The sequence below is a fragment of the Dromiciops gliroides genome, chromosome 6, assembly GCF_019393635.1.
Source record: "Dromiciops gliroides isolate mDroGli1 chromosome 6, mDroGli1.pri, whole genome shotgun sequence".
NCBI classification, from domain to species: domain Eukaryota; kingdom Metazoa; phylum Chordata; class Mammalia; order Microbiotheria; family Microbiotheriidae; genus Dromiciops; species Dromiciops gliroides.
The window spans coordinates 235,844,810-235,864,022 of record NC_057866.1 but is presented as its reverse complement, the minus strand read 5'-3'; the positions used below and the strand labels follow the sequence as shown (position 1 = coordinate 235,864,022).

The 19,213-nt window shown below is 34.7% G+C and overlaps 1 protein-coding gene across 2 annotated transcripts in view; it reads right to left on the bottom strand.

Moving 5' to 3' along the window:
- GRID2 (glutamate ionotropic receptor delta type subunit 2) overlaps positions 1-19,213 on the bottom strand; it is a 1,875,262-nt gene that overhangs the window by 1,496,016 nt on the left and 360,033 nt on the right. The gene's annotated exons all lie outside the window — the stretch shown is intronic.

Here is a 19,213-nt window from a genome sequence, read left to right as displayed (position 1 = left end):
CCTTTGTAAATTATTAGGCAATCAATAAGATCAAGTGGGAAAAAGAAAAAAATGTGCCAAAATTCCAATATGGAGAAAAAATATAATAGCATGTGGTAGACTATAAAATGCATATCACTTAATAAACATTTGGAAGCATTTTATGAGGGATTCCTGAAATGTATTCACTTTGCTTAAAAGAATATTGAGATATATTGATGCTCATTAGCTTTTCAGTTTGAGCTTCAATTTTTACACTAATGTGCTATAGCTTTAAGGAGTTTATCCTTTCAAAGATAATCTCATCAATTAGTCGAACAATAAATGTTCAAGTATTTATTAAGATCCTATTATATGCTAAGCACTGTGTTTGGCCTCCATTAGATAAAAAAATAAAAATGAAAGTTCCTGCCCATTATGGACTTACGTTCTATTGGGGGAGACAATGTGTGTTTTTGTGTGTGTGTGTGTGTGTTACAGAAATTACATACACACATACACATAAATGCAAAGTAATTCTTGTAGGGGAAGTGACTAATAGCTGAGGAGATCAGCACAGGCTACATGTAGAACATGGTGCTCAAGATGAACTTTGAAGGTAATGAGGGTTTTTAAGAATCAGCAGGAAGGAGGTAATAATGTATTGTAAGTATAGGGGAAAGCTAGTATGAGGGCACAGAAATAGGAAATAGCCAAGTGAAGATGCTGTCAGAGTCCTTGACCCTTTCATTATGGTTTCAAAAATCTATATTGATTTGTAACAACATTATAATACAATTGTACTACAATGCTACAAACTACAATTATTGCTCCATAATTCATATGGCTTGAATTTTAAAGTCTTTATCCCAATTTATAATCCATTTAAAATAATTTTATTTTCTACAATTAGGAAAAGTAATGGATATATGCTAAATTAATTGAGCATTTGATCTAGTAGCATTTCCTAGAATACTACACAAAATATATCTTTACAAATTTAGTCATTTTGCCATGACTAGAATAAGAAATGACATAAAAATGAAAGAGAATTTTTGGAGCAATTCCTGTCTCCAAAATTGCCATTTTAAGGTTTAATGACAATAATAATTATTTTGGAATGGAAACAAAATTATTATCATTATTATGATTTTAAATTACCCTTAATATGGATCATTAACTATAAACTGCTCTAGTAATGACTGTGATGATTTTCATAATGTACACTTATATAGCCCCTTCCTCTCAACAATCCCATAAGTCAGGGAGTACAACCACTGTTAACCACATTTTATAAAATAAGAAAACTAAATCTTAGAGAAATAAAGTAATTTACCTTAGGTAGTATTAATAAGTATCGGAGCTAAGATTCAAAATTGTATTTCTTGACTTTAAATCTAATGTTCAATCTCTGTAGAAAGTTTTGCTTTAAGTACAATTCACAATTTTTCCCATAAAGTTACCACTATAATCATTATGGAAATCATCATTATGGATTGATATAAGTGATAATAATTCTTTGATAATGATAAAGTTTTGGCTTTTATAAGTTTGAAATGTTCTGATACAAAGACACAAGGTTTTTGGCCATCAGTCTTTGACCAAATTTAAAACCATCTAAAAGTTGCTCCAGTGGCTACAAGTGACAGTAAGGTGGGAATTTCAAAAGTGGTTTGGATTTTAATCTATCTAACTATTATCTATCTCATACACACACACACACACACACACACACACACATATATACACATAAATATATACACACATACATATACATATATACACGAGTGTGTGCGTATATGTATGTATGTATGCATGTATGTATATTTGTGTGTATATATACACATTTATATCTATATATGTTTCTCTAGAGAGGATCAATAAAATGTGTTAAGGGCCATCCTTAGTTTTTCTTAGCACAAGGCTAGCAGTGGAGTACATGGTATTTCCATAAGTTATTCATCACTCAACCAAATAAACTTAATAAATTAATATATTTGTATATACATATAAACACAATTTAAATCTAAAAAATGCAAATATAAACTACTTATATATTTGTATATACATGTATGTACACATATAGACATGTATTTGTGTGTAGATGATACAAATATTATTCTGGACTGCTGCAGTGCAGAAACTTTTCCCACTTAGGCTCATTTACTTCCTTATCTGTAACTTCTTGCCTTAGAGATTTACTTGAGAATACTGGGAGGTTAAGTAACTTGCGCAGTATCACACAGCTGATCTGTTTCAGGGGAAGAACTTGAAACTATGTATTTCTAATTCAATGACCAACCCCCTTTATCTTCTACATACTATGTTTATATATGTGTGTATGTGTATATATATGTATATATATATATATTCAATCAATTAACAAGCATCTAGTAAATAATTAATATGAAACTCCCATGTGAGGAAACTCCCTCTACTCATGCAGGTTTGTACTTTCTTTGAAGATTTTCAACTTAGAGTACTGCCTAAAGGTCTGAAATGTTATGTTACTTGTACAGGTTTCACAGAATTAGAGTTTTTCCTAGTTTTGCAGTCAGCTTTCTAAACAATATGCCATGCTACTGCTCACAAAATAGATACAACATAATTTTTGGAGGAAGAAATAGTAGCTCAGAGGATTAGGAATGGGAAAAATTTTTTGATGATATATGATAAAAAGTCACAGAATATACCCAAATGATTGAAATTGGGTATCACCCAAAGGCCAGTGTAAATGAGCATGGTATCTATGAGAATTTTGAAATTTATTACAAACAGGGTATTACATAAGAAATGGAAAGTGATAATCTGGTTAGAGAAATATATTGACAAAAAGAAAGGTAATCTTGCCACTTGGCAAAAGTTGTGTTCCACTGGTATCGCAATGATGTCAAAAGAAAGTACAATTGGAACTCCTATCATAAAATTATTGGAGGACACAGGTACAAGATTGACAGGCATGGATAAGTTGTGACATGATAGAGCAGGGAATACCCACATCAACTAGATCACCAATACATATGAACAAAGAGTACTTGAATTCCTGAAGAAAATAATTCAAAAATAATTTTGAAGACAACTGTTAGAGATAGCCACTGATGAACAAAACTAATATTTTATTACCAAAATTTATTACCTATGAATATAAGTAGAAAACTATCCTTAGCCAAGGAATGAGTCTGGGATGAAAAAAGTTTGCTTTGTTTGATGCTAGCAGAAAACTCAGCATCTTCTATAGAGATAGCTCCAAAGGTTGTCTTTGTGAAGAGTAAACTTCACAAAATAAACTTCATTGCTGAGGAGTCATTGGAAGATATATATATATATATAAATATTGAAGATACAGTGAAATAATCCTTAGCCATGAATGTAGGTATTATAGATCATACTATGTATACTGTAATGTTTTGGCAAGGGTATTTTAAGTCTGTTTCATTTTTTATCACACTTATAAAGTTTAGAAATTAATTTTAAATTTTTGTTTAGTTGTATTTTAGTTTCTTTAGTTTATTGAAAATATAACCTTTATGATTAGATAATCAAAAATGTTTACATTAAATAAAGAAAATCAAATCCCCTGGATGGACATCATAATGAAAGGTACAAGCCTGTGTGGATAATTAAGAACTGATTGAAGTTGATATTTTATTTTATTTATTTATTCATTCATTCATTCATTCATTCATTCATTCATTCATTCATTCATGCATTCATTTATTTATTCATTTATTTATTTATTTATTTATTTATTTATTTATTCATTCATTCATTTATTCATTTATTTATTCATTTATTTATTCATTCATTCATTCATTCATTCATTCATTCATTCATTTATTTATTTATTTATTCATTTATTCATTTATTCATTTATTTATTTATTCATTCATTTATTTATTTATTTATTCATTCATTCATTCATTTATTTATTTATTTATTTATTTATTTATTTATTTATTTATTTATTTATTTATTTTGGGTGGAGCAATGAGGTTTAAGTGACTTGCCCAGGGTCACACATCTAGTAAGTATCAAGTGTCTGAGGCCGGATTTGAACTTAGGTCCTCCTGAATCCAGGGTCGGTGCTTTATCCACTGTGCCACCTAGTTGCCCTGAACTTAATATTTTCAATAGTAAAAATTATAAATAGGAAAAGGTTAGAACTGATCATCTGGAACAGAGAAATGAATTTCTGAGGAAAGGGCAAGCAGAAGTCATAAGTAGGAGAAAATTTTAATACCATTTTGAGGTCATCAGCAAAAAAAATTACTTCTGCTAATATTTAAAACATTCTAAAGGTTCACTGTGAATAGATGCATGGCACACTAGATAGATACAGTGTTGGACGTAGAGTCAGGAAGACCTGAATTCAAATCTGATATTAGACACTTACTAACTGTGTGACCCTGGACAAGTCACTTAACCCTGTTTGCTTGAGTTTCCTCATCTGTAAAATGAGCTGGAGAAGGAAATGGTAGACCACTCTAGTATCTTTGTCAAGAAAACTCTAAAATGGAGTCACAAAGAGCTGGACATGATTCAACAATAACAACAACAACAAAAGGTGAACTAACTAAATATGGTATTTTTTTCCAATGCAAATGAACCATTTTATCATGGAACATTAAGTTTTACTTTTTATCTTTTGACTTGGTTGTCAATGGGCGATCTTGGTCAAATTTATTAAGCTGAATCTTTTGACTAGGGAGTATTTTCTCTACTGAAGAAAATGCATTGAAGATTGAAAAGCTTTTGATACCATCAACATTTGATACCATCAACAATCATTTATAATTCAACACCATCATGAGCACCTTAGATGTAGAGCAGTGAAATGCTATTTATAAATAGTGTCATCCTCTTCTGCCTTTCTCTTGCATTAATAAATAGTAAAGCTTGTTTAATGTGTGCAACCATGGAGGACAGAGTGCTTTTTCTTTTGCCTTTAAGTTTAAAACATCAATTATTTTAAGTTTAAAATAGCAGTTATTTTAACACAGTTCTCGTATTAAAATTTCAATTAGAGTGAAAGTATATCATAGATTAAATAAGTCCCTCTTTCTCCTGTTTGCACAGTACTGTTTGGCTCTTGTGTCACTATGAATGAGACAAGCCAAATTGGGGCAAGATGAGGAATACTTAAATCCAATCATACTTAATTGTTACTCTTACTGTTAAATTTTAATGTTAAAGATGATGTTTTCCAGACATACTGCCAATAAATTTTCTGCCTTCCTCCATTCCATCCACTCCCGCCTTAGTTATTGGTAAATATTGCTCTATTCCAACATATTAAATTGGATGTTCCTAAGTATTATGAAGAAGAAGGTTCCAACTAGAATAATTTCCTATCTTAAGGGGATGTTTTTAAATCAGTTTTAATGTCAGTGTAATCTTTCTAGATTCATTAGTGAAAACCATCCAATACTAGCTTAAGAGTGGTGGGGGAGTAGTATAGTTATTTAATGGGAAAGCTATCAAAGTTGTATAACCATTTTTGAGCCCTAGAATATAGTATCTGATCAAAAAATAAATATCTTTGGAAAGTGGTTAAATTGTTCAGGTCAGATGGGCACTATAAGTTAGTGTGGCAATATAAAATGTAGTTTCTCAGATATACTGCTATACAGAATTCCTCATGTCCTTGTGACCAAAAATCCCTTTAAGAAGCTCAGAATGGAAGCTTGTATTTGACTTAGTAACAACTCCAACTTCTAGTTCAAACCATCTAACAGACAGTTGGGAATTTGGCACTGCATCTCATAATAGGGGCTGAATGTTTAGATCTTGGAATCATTTGCATAGAATGATAATTGAATCCATGGGAGCTGATGAATTCATCTGGAGAGAAAGTATAGAGAGAAGAGACAAAGGCTGAGGACAGAGCCTTGGGGATAAAGTCACAGGAAGTAGGACATCACTGATGATCCAGTAAAGTTAAATGATAAGGAGTCAGTCATTCTCTTTTATATCCCAGATAATATGTATATTATCTGAACATTACTCCTAAATTGTAAAATATACTACATTTATTTGTAAGATAAAATTTTCCATTTCTAATCTCCTTCTGTGGCTAAATTCAAGTGAGTTGGAAAATTTCCAACTTCACACTTCCAGAGAGTTATTTCAAATTCTGAAATTATCACAAAAGGATGAAAATAAATAAGATGAAGAAAAAGAGTAATATAAGGAAATTAACCACAGGTGATGCATAAATACTCTATAAGCTATAATGGAAATAGATTATGTATTCACATACATGCCATGCCTTACCTAGGAAATATTCAGATATTCTTTATTAGTATAGTAGAGTGATACTCCTGTTAGTGAACAGGATGTAATCCAATAGAATGATCTTTTGTCAATCTGCAGGGGAGGCAAGAACCAACAACCACCCTCATTTTGCACATATAAAACTGAGGCCCAGGCATGTTAAGTGACCCAAGGTCCCAGAGGCAGTTATCATCAGAAGTGGGATTTGAACTCAAGTTTTTTCTTTAACCTTAGAATCAGTGCTCTGCCCTATGAATCATGCTGCCATTTGGATCTTTACTAGGGCAGGATGGCTTCTAAAAGAAATGGTTACTCAAAAGTCAGTGCTACTGTGTCCCTAGAAGCTCTTAGCAACAGCATACCTAAGGGGTGTGTGGGGGCGGGGGTTGGGAGGGTACAGGAGCACATAGAGGGAGGGTTGGACCTCTCTTTTAAGGGGAAGGACATAGATTATCTCTTTGGTCCCCTTTGAAAAATCATGTTAAAAAGATCAAATTGCTTTCCTTCAACACATATTAGGAGAAGGTTTAGAGCCTGGTTGAATTTCAAATAATTCTAAATTTTTTTAAAATCCCTACTTGCTTGTGGATGTCTGATATTTCTATTACTGGCCTCTTCATTATAAAATTAGAGTTAAAATGTTCTTTGAGATAATGTTAAATACTTTTAAAACTCGTGTGAAGTACAGTTCCTCAATAGATCTCTTCCTGCTTTGATAGGCAGAGAGCTTGAAGAGAAAAAGGAGATTATTGGACACAATACACAGGTGGGTTGGGAGAAAGGTACAGCAGAAAGAAGCCAAAAAGTAGCAATACAAAGTTGAAATCATTTACTATCTCAGATCATAGAGTTCTAGATATCCAGGTTCTTAGATTATGCCTTGTCTAAGCTCCTTTTCCAGAAGAAGAAAACTGAGACTTAAATAACAGAAATGACTTGCTCAGGGTCACACAGGTAGTCAATAGTAGAGCCAGGGTTCAAATCCAAGTCCTCTGGTGCTATAACCAGCAACCTTCTCCATTGCACCACAAACCTAGTTTACTTTCAGATAAGCAGGAAGGTATTTTGGTGATGCTTGACTGCTAAAATTTGGCTTGCCTGATTTTAGTTTTCTGATTCTGTTTATGTCTATTTTTCTGTCTCTGTCTCTGACTTCATCATAAAGAAACCTGGATTGCAGAGGATCCATTTTATTGACTCTGATTTTCCACATTAAAAAAAATTGCCCTGAGACTTATAATGATACCAAGATGATAATCCTTAACTTATTCACATATAATGACTTTTAAAAAATGAGATCAAGATAATGGCAATAGAAAACCACTACAGTCATTAAATAATGCAATTGAAAATAACATTGGGGACAGCTAGGTGGCATAGTGGATAAAGCACTGGCCCTGGATTCAGTAGGACCTGAGTTCAAATCCAACCTCAGAAACTTGGCACTTACTAGCTGTGTGACCCTGGGCAAGTCACTTAACCTTCATTGCCCTGCAAAACAAAAGAAAAAAAAAAGAACATTGGCTCATTGACTTGAATGTTAGCCTTCCATTCCCAGTCTATAACTCATTGATGCAAATGTTCACAGAGTACTTACAGATGATGAGCAAAAATTATGGAAATTGAATGCTTTGGAGAAAAACAGTTGTTAATCTAGACAAAATCACATATATAAATGTATATAAAAGTATACATGTGTATATATAAGATGTGTATGTGTACACACACACACACACACACACACACACACATATATATATATTTGAAAGAGATAATATTTGGGTGGTATAAATACAATCAAAACACAGATAGCACTATAAACCATGTAGCAATTGATTAATATCACTGAAGGCTTACCTCCTTGAGGAGGCATTCTACAAATAGGTAAACCCAATGCTCTTCTGATTTGAGTTGAGCTCAAAATCTGACCCATACTAGCCAGTTTAAAGCAAGTCACTCAATATCTCTACTCTTCAGTTTCTTTACTGGTAAACTAGAAGGATGGAATTTGGTAAGTTTTGAAAACTCAATATGAATGTAGCTGTCCTCATTCATTTGAACTTCAAAGAATAGTCCTAGTGTAAGTTTCTTAATTATTTTTGAAAAGGACCAGAAGAGAGCTTTATTGACTATTGAAACTGAGCTAACAGTATTCTTTGAATCAAGAGCTATATTAAAATAAATCAGAAATGAGTAATGTTGACCTGAGGTAATATACTAAAGCTTGTTAGCTCTAAGAACATAGAGATCAGCCTGCCCCCATCAACCCTTGGTTCCTAATGTTTTACTATATGTCTCACATTTAATATACAATATTTTTATGATTGTGGAAGCTTCTCTTGAGCCTATATTCACAGGGCAAGGATGAGAAACTTTTGCTGATGGATCTGTGATTTTTTTTTTGGGGGGGGCGAGACAATGAGAGTTAAGTGACTTGCCCAGGATCACACAGCTAGTAAGTGTCAAGTGTCTGAGGTCATATTTGAACTCAGGTCCCCCTGACCCCAATGCTTAATCCACTGAGCCACCTAGCTGGGATCTGTGATTCTTAATAAACAGTTCAGTAAGGGCCATAAGTGCTATTTTAATTCGATGGTGTTATGAATAGAATGTTTGACCTAGAGTCACGAAGGTCTGAGTTCAAATCCTGCATTAGTTGTGTGACCATGGACAAAGAACTTAACATATATAAGTCTCAGTTTCCTTATCTGTAAAGTGGGAATAATAATCACAACTAAAATTGTATTATATGTTTACATATATATTACATATATATGTGTGTGCTTTGCAACTATCAAGTTGTTATAGAAATTCTAACTATAATTGATGAAGTAGTCATGGTGTGTCAACAAGTGAAGTTCATACCTAACCTTCTAACCTTGTTTTCTCTCTCTTTTTCCTGATGGTTCAGGGGAACTCCCTTCCTTTTTCCACTTAATCATTTTTGTGAAGCATTATCAAAATCTGTTTGCCAGGTTGATTCTTTGGTCTTTTTCTTCTGGCTCCTTTCGGTGGTTAGTAATTTCCTCAATTAAACAATAAGTTCCTTGTCCTTAGCAGGTACTTAGTAAAATGGGTGTTAAATTAAATTGACTAGATCCTGTTTATTGGACAGGCTTTTCAGAGTGCAAGGATCTGTATAGGCAATATAAAAAAAAAATCAAAGTTACAATCAGGGCCTACATTGAATTTAAATTCATGGGAAGCATAAATAGATAAGCTGGGATAGTAAATCTGTCTGAAAAACAGTAGTACTGTCTTCAGGTCTGACCTCTAACCCTTCAGACAGTAGTGATCTTACACAAGTAATTTAACTTTTCTGAACTTCCACTTCTTCAGCTGTAAAGTAGATATACCATCTCTGGAACACAGTATCATTTCAGCCAATGGGTACCCTATAGAATATGTGTCTCATGGGGTTGTTATAGCAATTAAGTGAGATAGCAGATGTCAAAATGCTTTTTAAAATGCAAGCATATGAAATATCAAAATGTGTATTGCTCATAATCATCTGGCTTTAAAATTATGTTCATTTCTCTTGTTATAGCTGAAGTATTTTTATTATTCCTTAAAACTGACTTCTCTTCAACACACAAAGTTATAATAAATGTATATACATTAAATATAGATAGATGATAGATAGTTATTTAGATAGATAAGTAGGTAGATGGATAGAGAGGAGAGAAGAGGGAAGGGAGGGAGGGAAGGAAAGAGAGGGAGAGGAAGGAAGAGAGAGGGAAAAAGGGAGGGAGGGAGGGTGGAAGGGAGGAGAGACAGAGAGAGACAGAGACAGAGAAATTGGCTCTTTACATATACAATATCTCTTCCATCTGTCCCCTTTTTTTCACTCACTTGGCCACTACCCTAGTTTGGGCCCCCATATCATTACTAGCATAGATTATTGCAATAATCTTGTACTTTTTCTCCCTGCCTTCAGTATCTTCCATATGTAATCCATTCTCCTCAAAGCTGCCAGAATAAAATTTATGTCAGAAAAAAAAACAACTCTACTCGAAACTCACCACATACTGAAATTCTCCTCAATCTAACCTAAATACTCAGACTATCTGCATTTAGCTAAGCTTATCCTAAGAAATAAAACATATTCTGTTGCTAGGATGTTGTATGAAGTCTTTCAAGATTATCAAAATTATAAAAATTTGGGCTTCATTGCCCTGGCCTTTAAGAACCCAAAAGGACCTTTACTGCACTATGAGGCCTCAGAAGAGGCCTTGAATAAAGTATTAAAATTATTTTAAATAAAAATATTTTAAAAGTAGCAACATAACTGTTTTCAACTTTTCAGTTTAATTATATTTGCAGTTTAATGCCCTTTTTTTGAGAAATGACTTTGTAAAGAAAATTAGGATAAAGACCCACAGAGAGATATTGAAACAATGACCTAATAAAAGGCATGCTCTCTTTCAAAAAAAAGGCCACCTCAGACCTAAAATGGCGGGGGGGAGGGGGGGGGGGAAGATGATCCAAGATAGCACAGAAAAGGCAGGAGCTAGTTGAGTCCTTTAAAATTCTCCTCCAAAAAACTTTAAAGGATGCCTCAAAACAAATTCTGGAGCAGCAGAGCCCAGAAAAAGATGGGCTGAAGAAATTTTCTAGTTCAGGACAATTAAGAAGGTAGGCAGGAGGAGGCAGCTAGGTGGTGCAGTGGATAAAGCACTGGCCCTGGATTCAGGAGTGCCTGAGTTCAAATCCAGCCTCAGACACTTAACACTTACTAGCTGTGTGACCCTGGGCAAGTCACTTAACCCCAATTGCCTCACTAAAAAAAAACCAAATTAAAAAAAAAAAAGGTAGGCAGGAAAGGTTTCTTTCACCCAGGTGAGAGTGCAATGGAGGCTGTACCTCAGCAAACCTGCCTCAGGCCTTTGGGGCACTGGAAGCAGTTGCAGCAGCTGTGACTTCTAGAGCTCACAGGTCACATATAGTAAGGGGTGAGAAAACTGTTCAGAAGATTACAGGGTCCCCTTTGCTGGCACTGGGGGCAGGATTCTGTTGTATTGCCCATATGAGTGAGGATCTAGGTCACAGTCATGGATGGGCAAGAAGAAGCAGTAGCATGAGAGGGAGAAAGTAAGACAGGGACAGGGGGGAAGAAAAGGGGAGAGAGTTAGTGGGGAGAGAGGAGGGGGAGAACAGGAGAGAGGAGAGAGTGAGATTAAATGGGATGTAGAGAAAAACACAATCATAATTGTGGAAAAATGATAGCAAATTTATCTGATAATGGTCTTATATTTCTATTTCAAATATATAGAGAATGGAGTCAAATTTATAAACAAAAAAGCAATTTCCTAATTGATAAATGGTCAAAGTATATGAACAGGCAATTTTCAAATAAAATGATCAAAACTATATATAGTTACATGAAAAAAAATGCTCTCAATCACTTTTTTTTTGGTGAGGCAATTGGGGTTAAGTGACTTGCCCAGGGTCACACAGCTAGTGTCAAGTGACTGAGGCCAGATTTGAACTCATGTCCTTCTGACTCCAGGGCCACTGCACCACCTAGCTGCCCCTCAATCACTCTTGATCAAATAAATTCCAATTAAAACAAATCTCAGTTAGCACCACACACCAGTCAGATTGGATAATATGATAGAAAAGGAAAATGACAAATGTAGGGAGGGATGTGGTAGAATTATGACCTGATTCAAAAATTCTGAAGAGCCATTTGAAACTATGCCAAAGGGCTAAAAATTATTCATATGATTTGACCCTGCAATATCAATACTAGGTCTGTATCCCCCAAAAAGTAAATAGAAAAAATACCTATATTACACAAACATTTGTAGCAGCTCTTTTAGTGGTGGCAAAAAAAATTGGAAACAGAGGACAATGGCTGACCAAGTTGTAGTATAGGATTAGATGGAATATGATTGTACTATTAGAAATTATTAGCAAGAAGCTCTCTGAAAAACCTGGATTTTCATGAACTGATGTAAAGTGAAGGGGGAAGAACCAGGAGAAAACTGCACACAAGTATGATCGTTCGTTTGTTGTTTGTCCTTCATTCTCAAAGAGGACTATGACATCAGAAAGACTGTATGATAATTACCTGTGCTTTTTTCAGCACTACAATGATTCAAGACAATTCTGAAGGACTTTTTATGAAAAATCCTACCTACAGGGGCAGCTAGATGGCTCAGTGGATAAAGCATCAGTTCTGGATTCAGGAGGACCTGAGTTCAAATCCGGTCTCAGACACTGAATGAGTCCTTCTATGGTCTCCTTTGGAACTAGGGAGTATTGATGATCAAGGAATACAGGTGCCATTTAGCTGTTGTTTGAGAACCTAAGGGCAAAAATGCTATATAGTCATGGGAGAAAGAGCTTATAAATGCATATGTGCTGCTATTGATTGTTCCAGACCATAAAGGATTTCCACAAATTTCTTAACTCTTAGTTTCTCCGTAGGGGGTAAGAGAACAATCATGGAGGAACCATCCGATCCCTGAATTTTGAGAGTCCTTGAAGTTAATAGGCATGATATTTCATTTTCTATCACTCACATCAATCAGCCCAGAATACAGCTAGCAAGAGTGAAGAATGTCCATTCTAAATGGTAATTCTGGTTCTAATGTTGATCGCTATGAGCTTGTATTATTTTTCTTCAATTCTGTTTCTCTATTTTGGGGGTATAGGAAACCATGGGGTAGGGGCAGGCTGGCAGAGAAATAGCAGACAGATCTCAAAACATAGCTTTGGCCATCAGACTTAGCAGTGTGCTACCATCACTGAAATATTTCCCTTGGCTCAAATCTACAGATGAGAGGAAACTGGAAAAAAATACCTAACAGGATCATGACAGCCTTGGGGTCCAAAAGAGGCTTGTCAGCTTGTAATGAGAGACTGAATCTATAGCAAATGAGCTACAACAGTACAGGCTGTATGTTGCTATGCAACTGTTCATGCAACCTTGTTTTTTTTGAGTGGACTGCATTTCTGTATAAGTTAACATCATGACACAGCAACTAAAGAAGTGAACATTACCCTAGGCTGTGTGAATAGACCTGTACTGTCCAAAATTAGGTCACTGATCTGGAGAATTATGTGGGTTTTTTTTTCTTTCTTTTTTGGGTGTAAGGTTTTAGGAACAGTATTGATAAGCTGCAGTATAGCCAGAGGAAGGTGAAAAGAATAAAACTGAAGGCCATGCTGTATGATGATCATTGTAGTAAACATGATTTGAGAGCAGCCTTCAAGTATTTTAAAGGCTGCCATAAGAAATGTTCGTATCGCCATTTATTGGCCAAATTGATCTTAAGATGTAAGTATAGCTCAGGTAGGTGGCGCAGTGTATAAAGCACCATACATGGATTCAAAAGGACCTGAGCTCAAATCCAGCCTCAGACACTTGACACTTGCTAGCTGTGTGACTCTGGCCAAGTCACTTAACTCTTATTGCCCCACAAAAGAGAGAAAAAAAAAAGATGTAAGTATAACCAAATGATTTCCATTTTCAATAAAATCCAGGATCAAATATGAAATTATTTATTTGGTATTCGAATCCTTCATAACCTAGCCCCTTTTGTACCTCACCTGTCTTCTTACCGCTTATTTCCCAGCATGTGCACTTTGACCAGTGATATTGTCCTCTAATTTTTTTCTCAAATAAGACATTCCGTCTGTTGACTGCACATTTTCACTGACCATCTTCCAAGCCTGGAAGGCTCTGTCTCCTCTCTTCCCCACCTTCCTCCAAATTCCAGCCAAAACCTCACATTCTACAAGAAGCTTTTCCCAATCTCTTTTCATTTCAATAACTTCTGTCCCTTGATTGTCTCCAGTTTCTCCCATATGTACTTTCTTTGTATGTAGTTGCTTGCATGCTATCTGTTCTGTTAGAGTATAAGTTTCTTGAGATCAGGGACTGGTTTTTGCCTTCAGTTGCATCCCTAACACTTAGCATAGTGCCTGGCACATGGTAGGTATTTAATAAATGCTTACTAACTTTTACTGCTTGGCCCCAGAATTTAGAAATAGGATCAATTAACATGGCTCCTATTCTCTGATACTTAGGAGCTATGCCATCCTCAGAATGTCACTTATCCTCTTCCAGCTATAATTTCTTCCTCTGAAAAATGAAGGGCCTTGGGAAGATAGCCCCTAACATCTTTGTCAACTCCAAATCTATGAGCCAATGAAGTTTCTGAGGGCAGTTAAGAGGGAATTTGTGCTTCAAATTATAGATTTAACTACAGGACTAAGAGGTTTGAAGGCAGTTTTTAGTATGGTACTATATGACTCTAAGATTATTTTATTTTATTTTATTCTGAACTTAAAAAAATAAAATAAACATTTTCATAACAGTAGAATAGGGAGAAAAGATAATTAATCGTATGTGAAAATACTTTACAACATTTTCTCACTAATACAAATCCTTACTTCTGAAACATTTCTCATGGCACTTGAAGCTCTGTGCGTATAACTTGAGAGGTGAGATTTTCATGTCAACTGGTCTTTCTATTATATATGTCAGGTCAGCAAGAAAACAAATGTAAAAGGATCTTCTTCAGAACAGATGTCATAGAGCAAATAAGTAAGCGATGGCAAGTACAAAGCCCAGCATAGCCATTCAAGTTTGACCTCCTGAATTAAACTCCAGGTATTTTGCAAAGCAACACTTCTGCTTAAACTGAAGCCTCAACCCCTGGTCAAACCCTCCCAAGTCAGCTTCACACATTGGTGTCATCATTAGCAGCTTAATAGATGACATTTCCTGACCTATAAAACTGAAACATTCTTTGTCTTTACCCTTCCCAAAAGGAGCATTTCAACTCACTTTACTTTGAAAAATATTTTATTTTCTCAGTGGGGAAAAATGTATCTTGGCCAAATTTTGACATGGAGTTAGACAGGGAGCTTTTTTTAAATGAGCCCATTGACATGTGTATCTTGGATAAGTACTGCCTGAGGGATAATGAGCTAAGGTCAGAAATGAGCAGTAGTAGGAGAGGATTAGGCTAGATCACAATTTGGAATCCTGAAGTACATGAAATAATCACATTTTACCCATCAATACTTAAATGCAAAAGTCCACTTCTCAAGGCAGCTGCGAAAGGAACAAGTCATTAGAGGGTCATATGCTCCATCTTCCTACTGGAAGTCCTGATCATATCTGGATATAACATCATCATTTGATACTACAGTGGGCTTTGAGGGAGAGGCCTGAATCATATGATCACCTGACTCCTCTCTCCAGTCAGTCATGGTCTGCCTGAACTCATTCCTTATTGCTTAGTATGCTCCCAAACTCACCTACTCTATTTATCCCAGTGATTCTGAAATCCCAGCAGTCACTGTAGCAACTTCCCATAATCAACCATTTCTGCTTGTACTTCATTCCTATCTCCTTATAAGAAATAGAGGACCTTCCTCAACCTGCTAAATGAAGACCCAAATAAGACTCCTGTAAAAAGCCACTAAACATTTACTGGTTTAGAGAAAGGAATGTAACCAGGGGCCCAAAAGGACCTGACAAGTTTCCACCATTGTCCCTTATTGATCTAAATTGTGAACTCGTTTTCTTTCATAAAACTTTGGTATTCTAACCCTTTCAAAGTCTTTATTAGGACAATCCCTCTATCCTATGCCCCAAATGTCCCAATCTAGATCTACTTACCCTTTCCAATATACTCTCTGGAATGGTTGTTTCATCGTATATTTGTTTTCATTTTAAATCTTGCCTTTATTTTTCTGTCACTTACCAAGATCTGACTCTTACCTGTTGACAATACAAGGCTGCTGACAATACAACCCTTTCTACTACTGAGTGCACTTTCATTCATACCACTGCCCCATACTTGTCTTTGCTCCCCACTACCACTTACAAACTCTTCTTCTATGATTATTCGGAAAACACTCCCTCACACTATTCAAATTTATCATCTTCTCTATACCCAGTGGCAGTCATCTATGTGTCCCCAATACATTCTCCTTTCTTTCTCACTGAGTTCAGTGCCTGGGAGAAAACACCAATAAATAATAAAACAAAAAATTGAAAGAATGAAAAAAATAGAAGAGAATGTGAAACCTCAGGAAAAAAATAAAACAACTGATCAAGAGAAGAGATGAAGGATAGACAGTAGAAGAATTGTTGGACTAACTGAAAACCAGAATCTTGACATGAAATTACAAGAAAGCATTAAGGATAACTGCCCTGAAATTCTAGAACAAGGGGATAATAGAAAAAAATTCATCTGAAAGAGATACCAGGAGGAAAACTTACTGGAATATCATAGCCAATTTTCAAAGCTCTTAGATTTAGGAGAAAATATTGCAAGCAACAAAAAAAATAAATAAATATTGTGGAGCTGCGATCAGGATTTCAGAAGACCTAGCATCATCTACAATGAAAGACCATAGATGTTAGAACATTATATTCCAAATACCAAAAGAGGTGGGATTGCGACCAAGAAAAACTTACCAAAGAAAGTTTAGTATAATAGATAATGAAAGATTTAATGAATTGAAATACTTTCAAGTATTTGTCACCAAAAGACTTGGATGCAATTTTTCCACCCCTCATACTAGAGGACTTCACCATACATATTGATGTCTCTTGACTAAGTGAACTTCCCAGTTTTTGAATCTATTTAATTCCCAAGACTTTCACTCAACCTCAGCTATACACAAAGGTGGTCATATTCTTGATCTTGCTGCTTAAAGAAGTTAGAAACATAGGATGAGTTTTAAAGGAAGACAGGGAGCTGAGGGAGCATTTGTGAGGAGGGAGGTCATTATTTGCATTGGAAAACTAAATTCACCTTTGAAAAGGAATGAAGTCAGGAGATAGAGCATAATGTATTTAGGAATAATAAAACCTATGCTGCTAGATTATATAGTACATAGAGGAAGGTAACATGTAAAAAAAACTGAAAAGGTAGGAAGGAATCAAGTTGTGGCGAGGTTTGTAAGATATCTTCCTTTTGCTGTTAGCCCTTGCTTTACATTATCCAGACTTGTATTCACAACCTTTTGAACCAAAGTGTTTAATTATCCAACCTGAATCTGCACTGGATATTAAGTGTACATTTGACAAATAGTTCTTTTTTCTATCTCTAGTCAATTATAGTTTGTAGATTTTCTTTTTCTAAATTATTAATTTATTTAATTATCAATTTATGAAATTAAAAGCATTTCTATAACATAGTAGAATAATAAAAAGATGATCACACATGAAAATACAAATTTATTAAGTACAACTTGCCGTTCCTTTTGAATAAATAATAAATTCATCACATAAATTTCTCTTTTTGTTTTTTTCTTCTTTCCTTCCACCCCTGAACTAGAGATAACTACCATTAGATACAGATATGTATCTCTGTAAAATCATTCTATACATATTTTTAATTATTAGTTTTTTTCTCTGGATGTAGATAGCATCTTCCTTCATAAGTCCTTTGTAGTTAATTTGGATACTTATAATAGTCAAAATGACTTATTTGCTCAAAGTTCTTCTTAAAACAATCCTGCCCTTTCTATATACTATGTTCTCTTGCTTCTGATCATTTTGTCCTTTGTTATTTTATGCAAAACTATCTACTTTCTCTAAAATCAACAAGCTCATAATTTCTTATGGCACAGTAGTATTCCATCACAATGATAGATGGCAAATCGTTCAGCCATTTCTCCAATTTATGCATATCCCTGAAATATCCAGGTTTTTCCCAACACAAAGAGAACTGCTATGAATATTTTAGAATATATAGGTTCTTTCCTTTTTTTCTTTAATCATCTGTGGAAATAGACCTAGTACTGGTATTGTTGGGTCTAAGGGTATAGGCAGTGTAATAACTCTTGGACACAATTCTAGATTGTTCTCCACAATAATTGCATCATTTCACAGTTCCACCAAAAGTGAATTGATGTCCAGATTTTTCTATATCCCCTCCAATGTTTGTTGCTTTCCCCTTCAATCTTTTAAACCAATATGATAGGTATAAAATGATATGTCAATGTCATTTTAGTTTTCAGTTCTCTAATCCATAATGATTTAGATAATTTTTTTCATATGACTACAAATTGTTTTGATTTCTTCATCAGAAAACTGCTTGATCATACCCTTTGATCATTTATCAATTGTGGAATGACTCCTATTCTCATAGATTTCACAAGGTTCTTTATACATTTGAGATATAAGACCATTATCTGATAAAATGTCCACAATTTTCCCCCAATTATCTACTTTTCTTCTGTTCTTGGCTACATTTGTTTGATTTGTACAAAATCTTTTTCATTTAATATAACTGAAATTATCCATTTAACACCTCACTCTGCTCTCTATTTATTGTTTATTCATAACCTGCTCACCTATACATAAGCCTGATAACTAATATGTTCCGTGTTCTTCAGATAGATTGAGCCTTGTGGTCTCTTGCCTTCACTCTTGGGATTTTAGGATTCTATTAAATCTCCTAGGTTTTATTAGAACATGGATTTACTGTTCCTTTTGCTTTCAACTTCAGTCTCTCTTCTTAGATCACAGATCCCATATTACCTCTCAAAACAGCTCAAAAATTTTGAGTCCGGTTTGACTATATAGAACAGATACACTGTTCATGACAACTTGTCTTCAAGTCTGACCCTTTGCTTTTATTGCTGTTTATCCTCAATACCTCCCTTCTTCTCTTACTTTGTTTTTCAAATTTTCTATTCTTTGACATAATTTCTGTGAGAAAAATCTTTACTGTAGATCTTCTTTATCCCTCATAAGTGCACGCACAGTGATAGATGCATGGTAAGTATTTAGTAGGTACTTGTGGACTGATCAAGCCCACAAATGAAGTGGTAAAGCTCTAGAATCCAAGGTAATATGGCCTAAAATGTCCAATTATAGAGAAAAGTCTTTGTGATGGCAAACTCTTCTACAAAATCAAATGGGCTAATGTTTCAATAGGACATCACTTAATACATAACGTATAGAACATGGGAATTACATAAACTCCATTATTAAACCTTTATA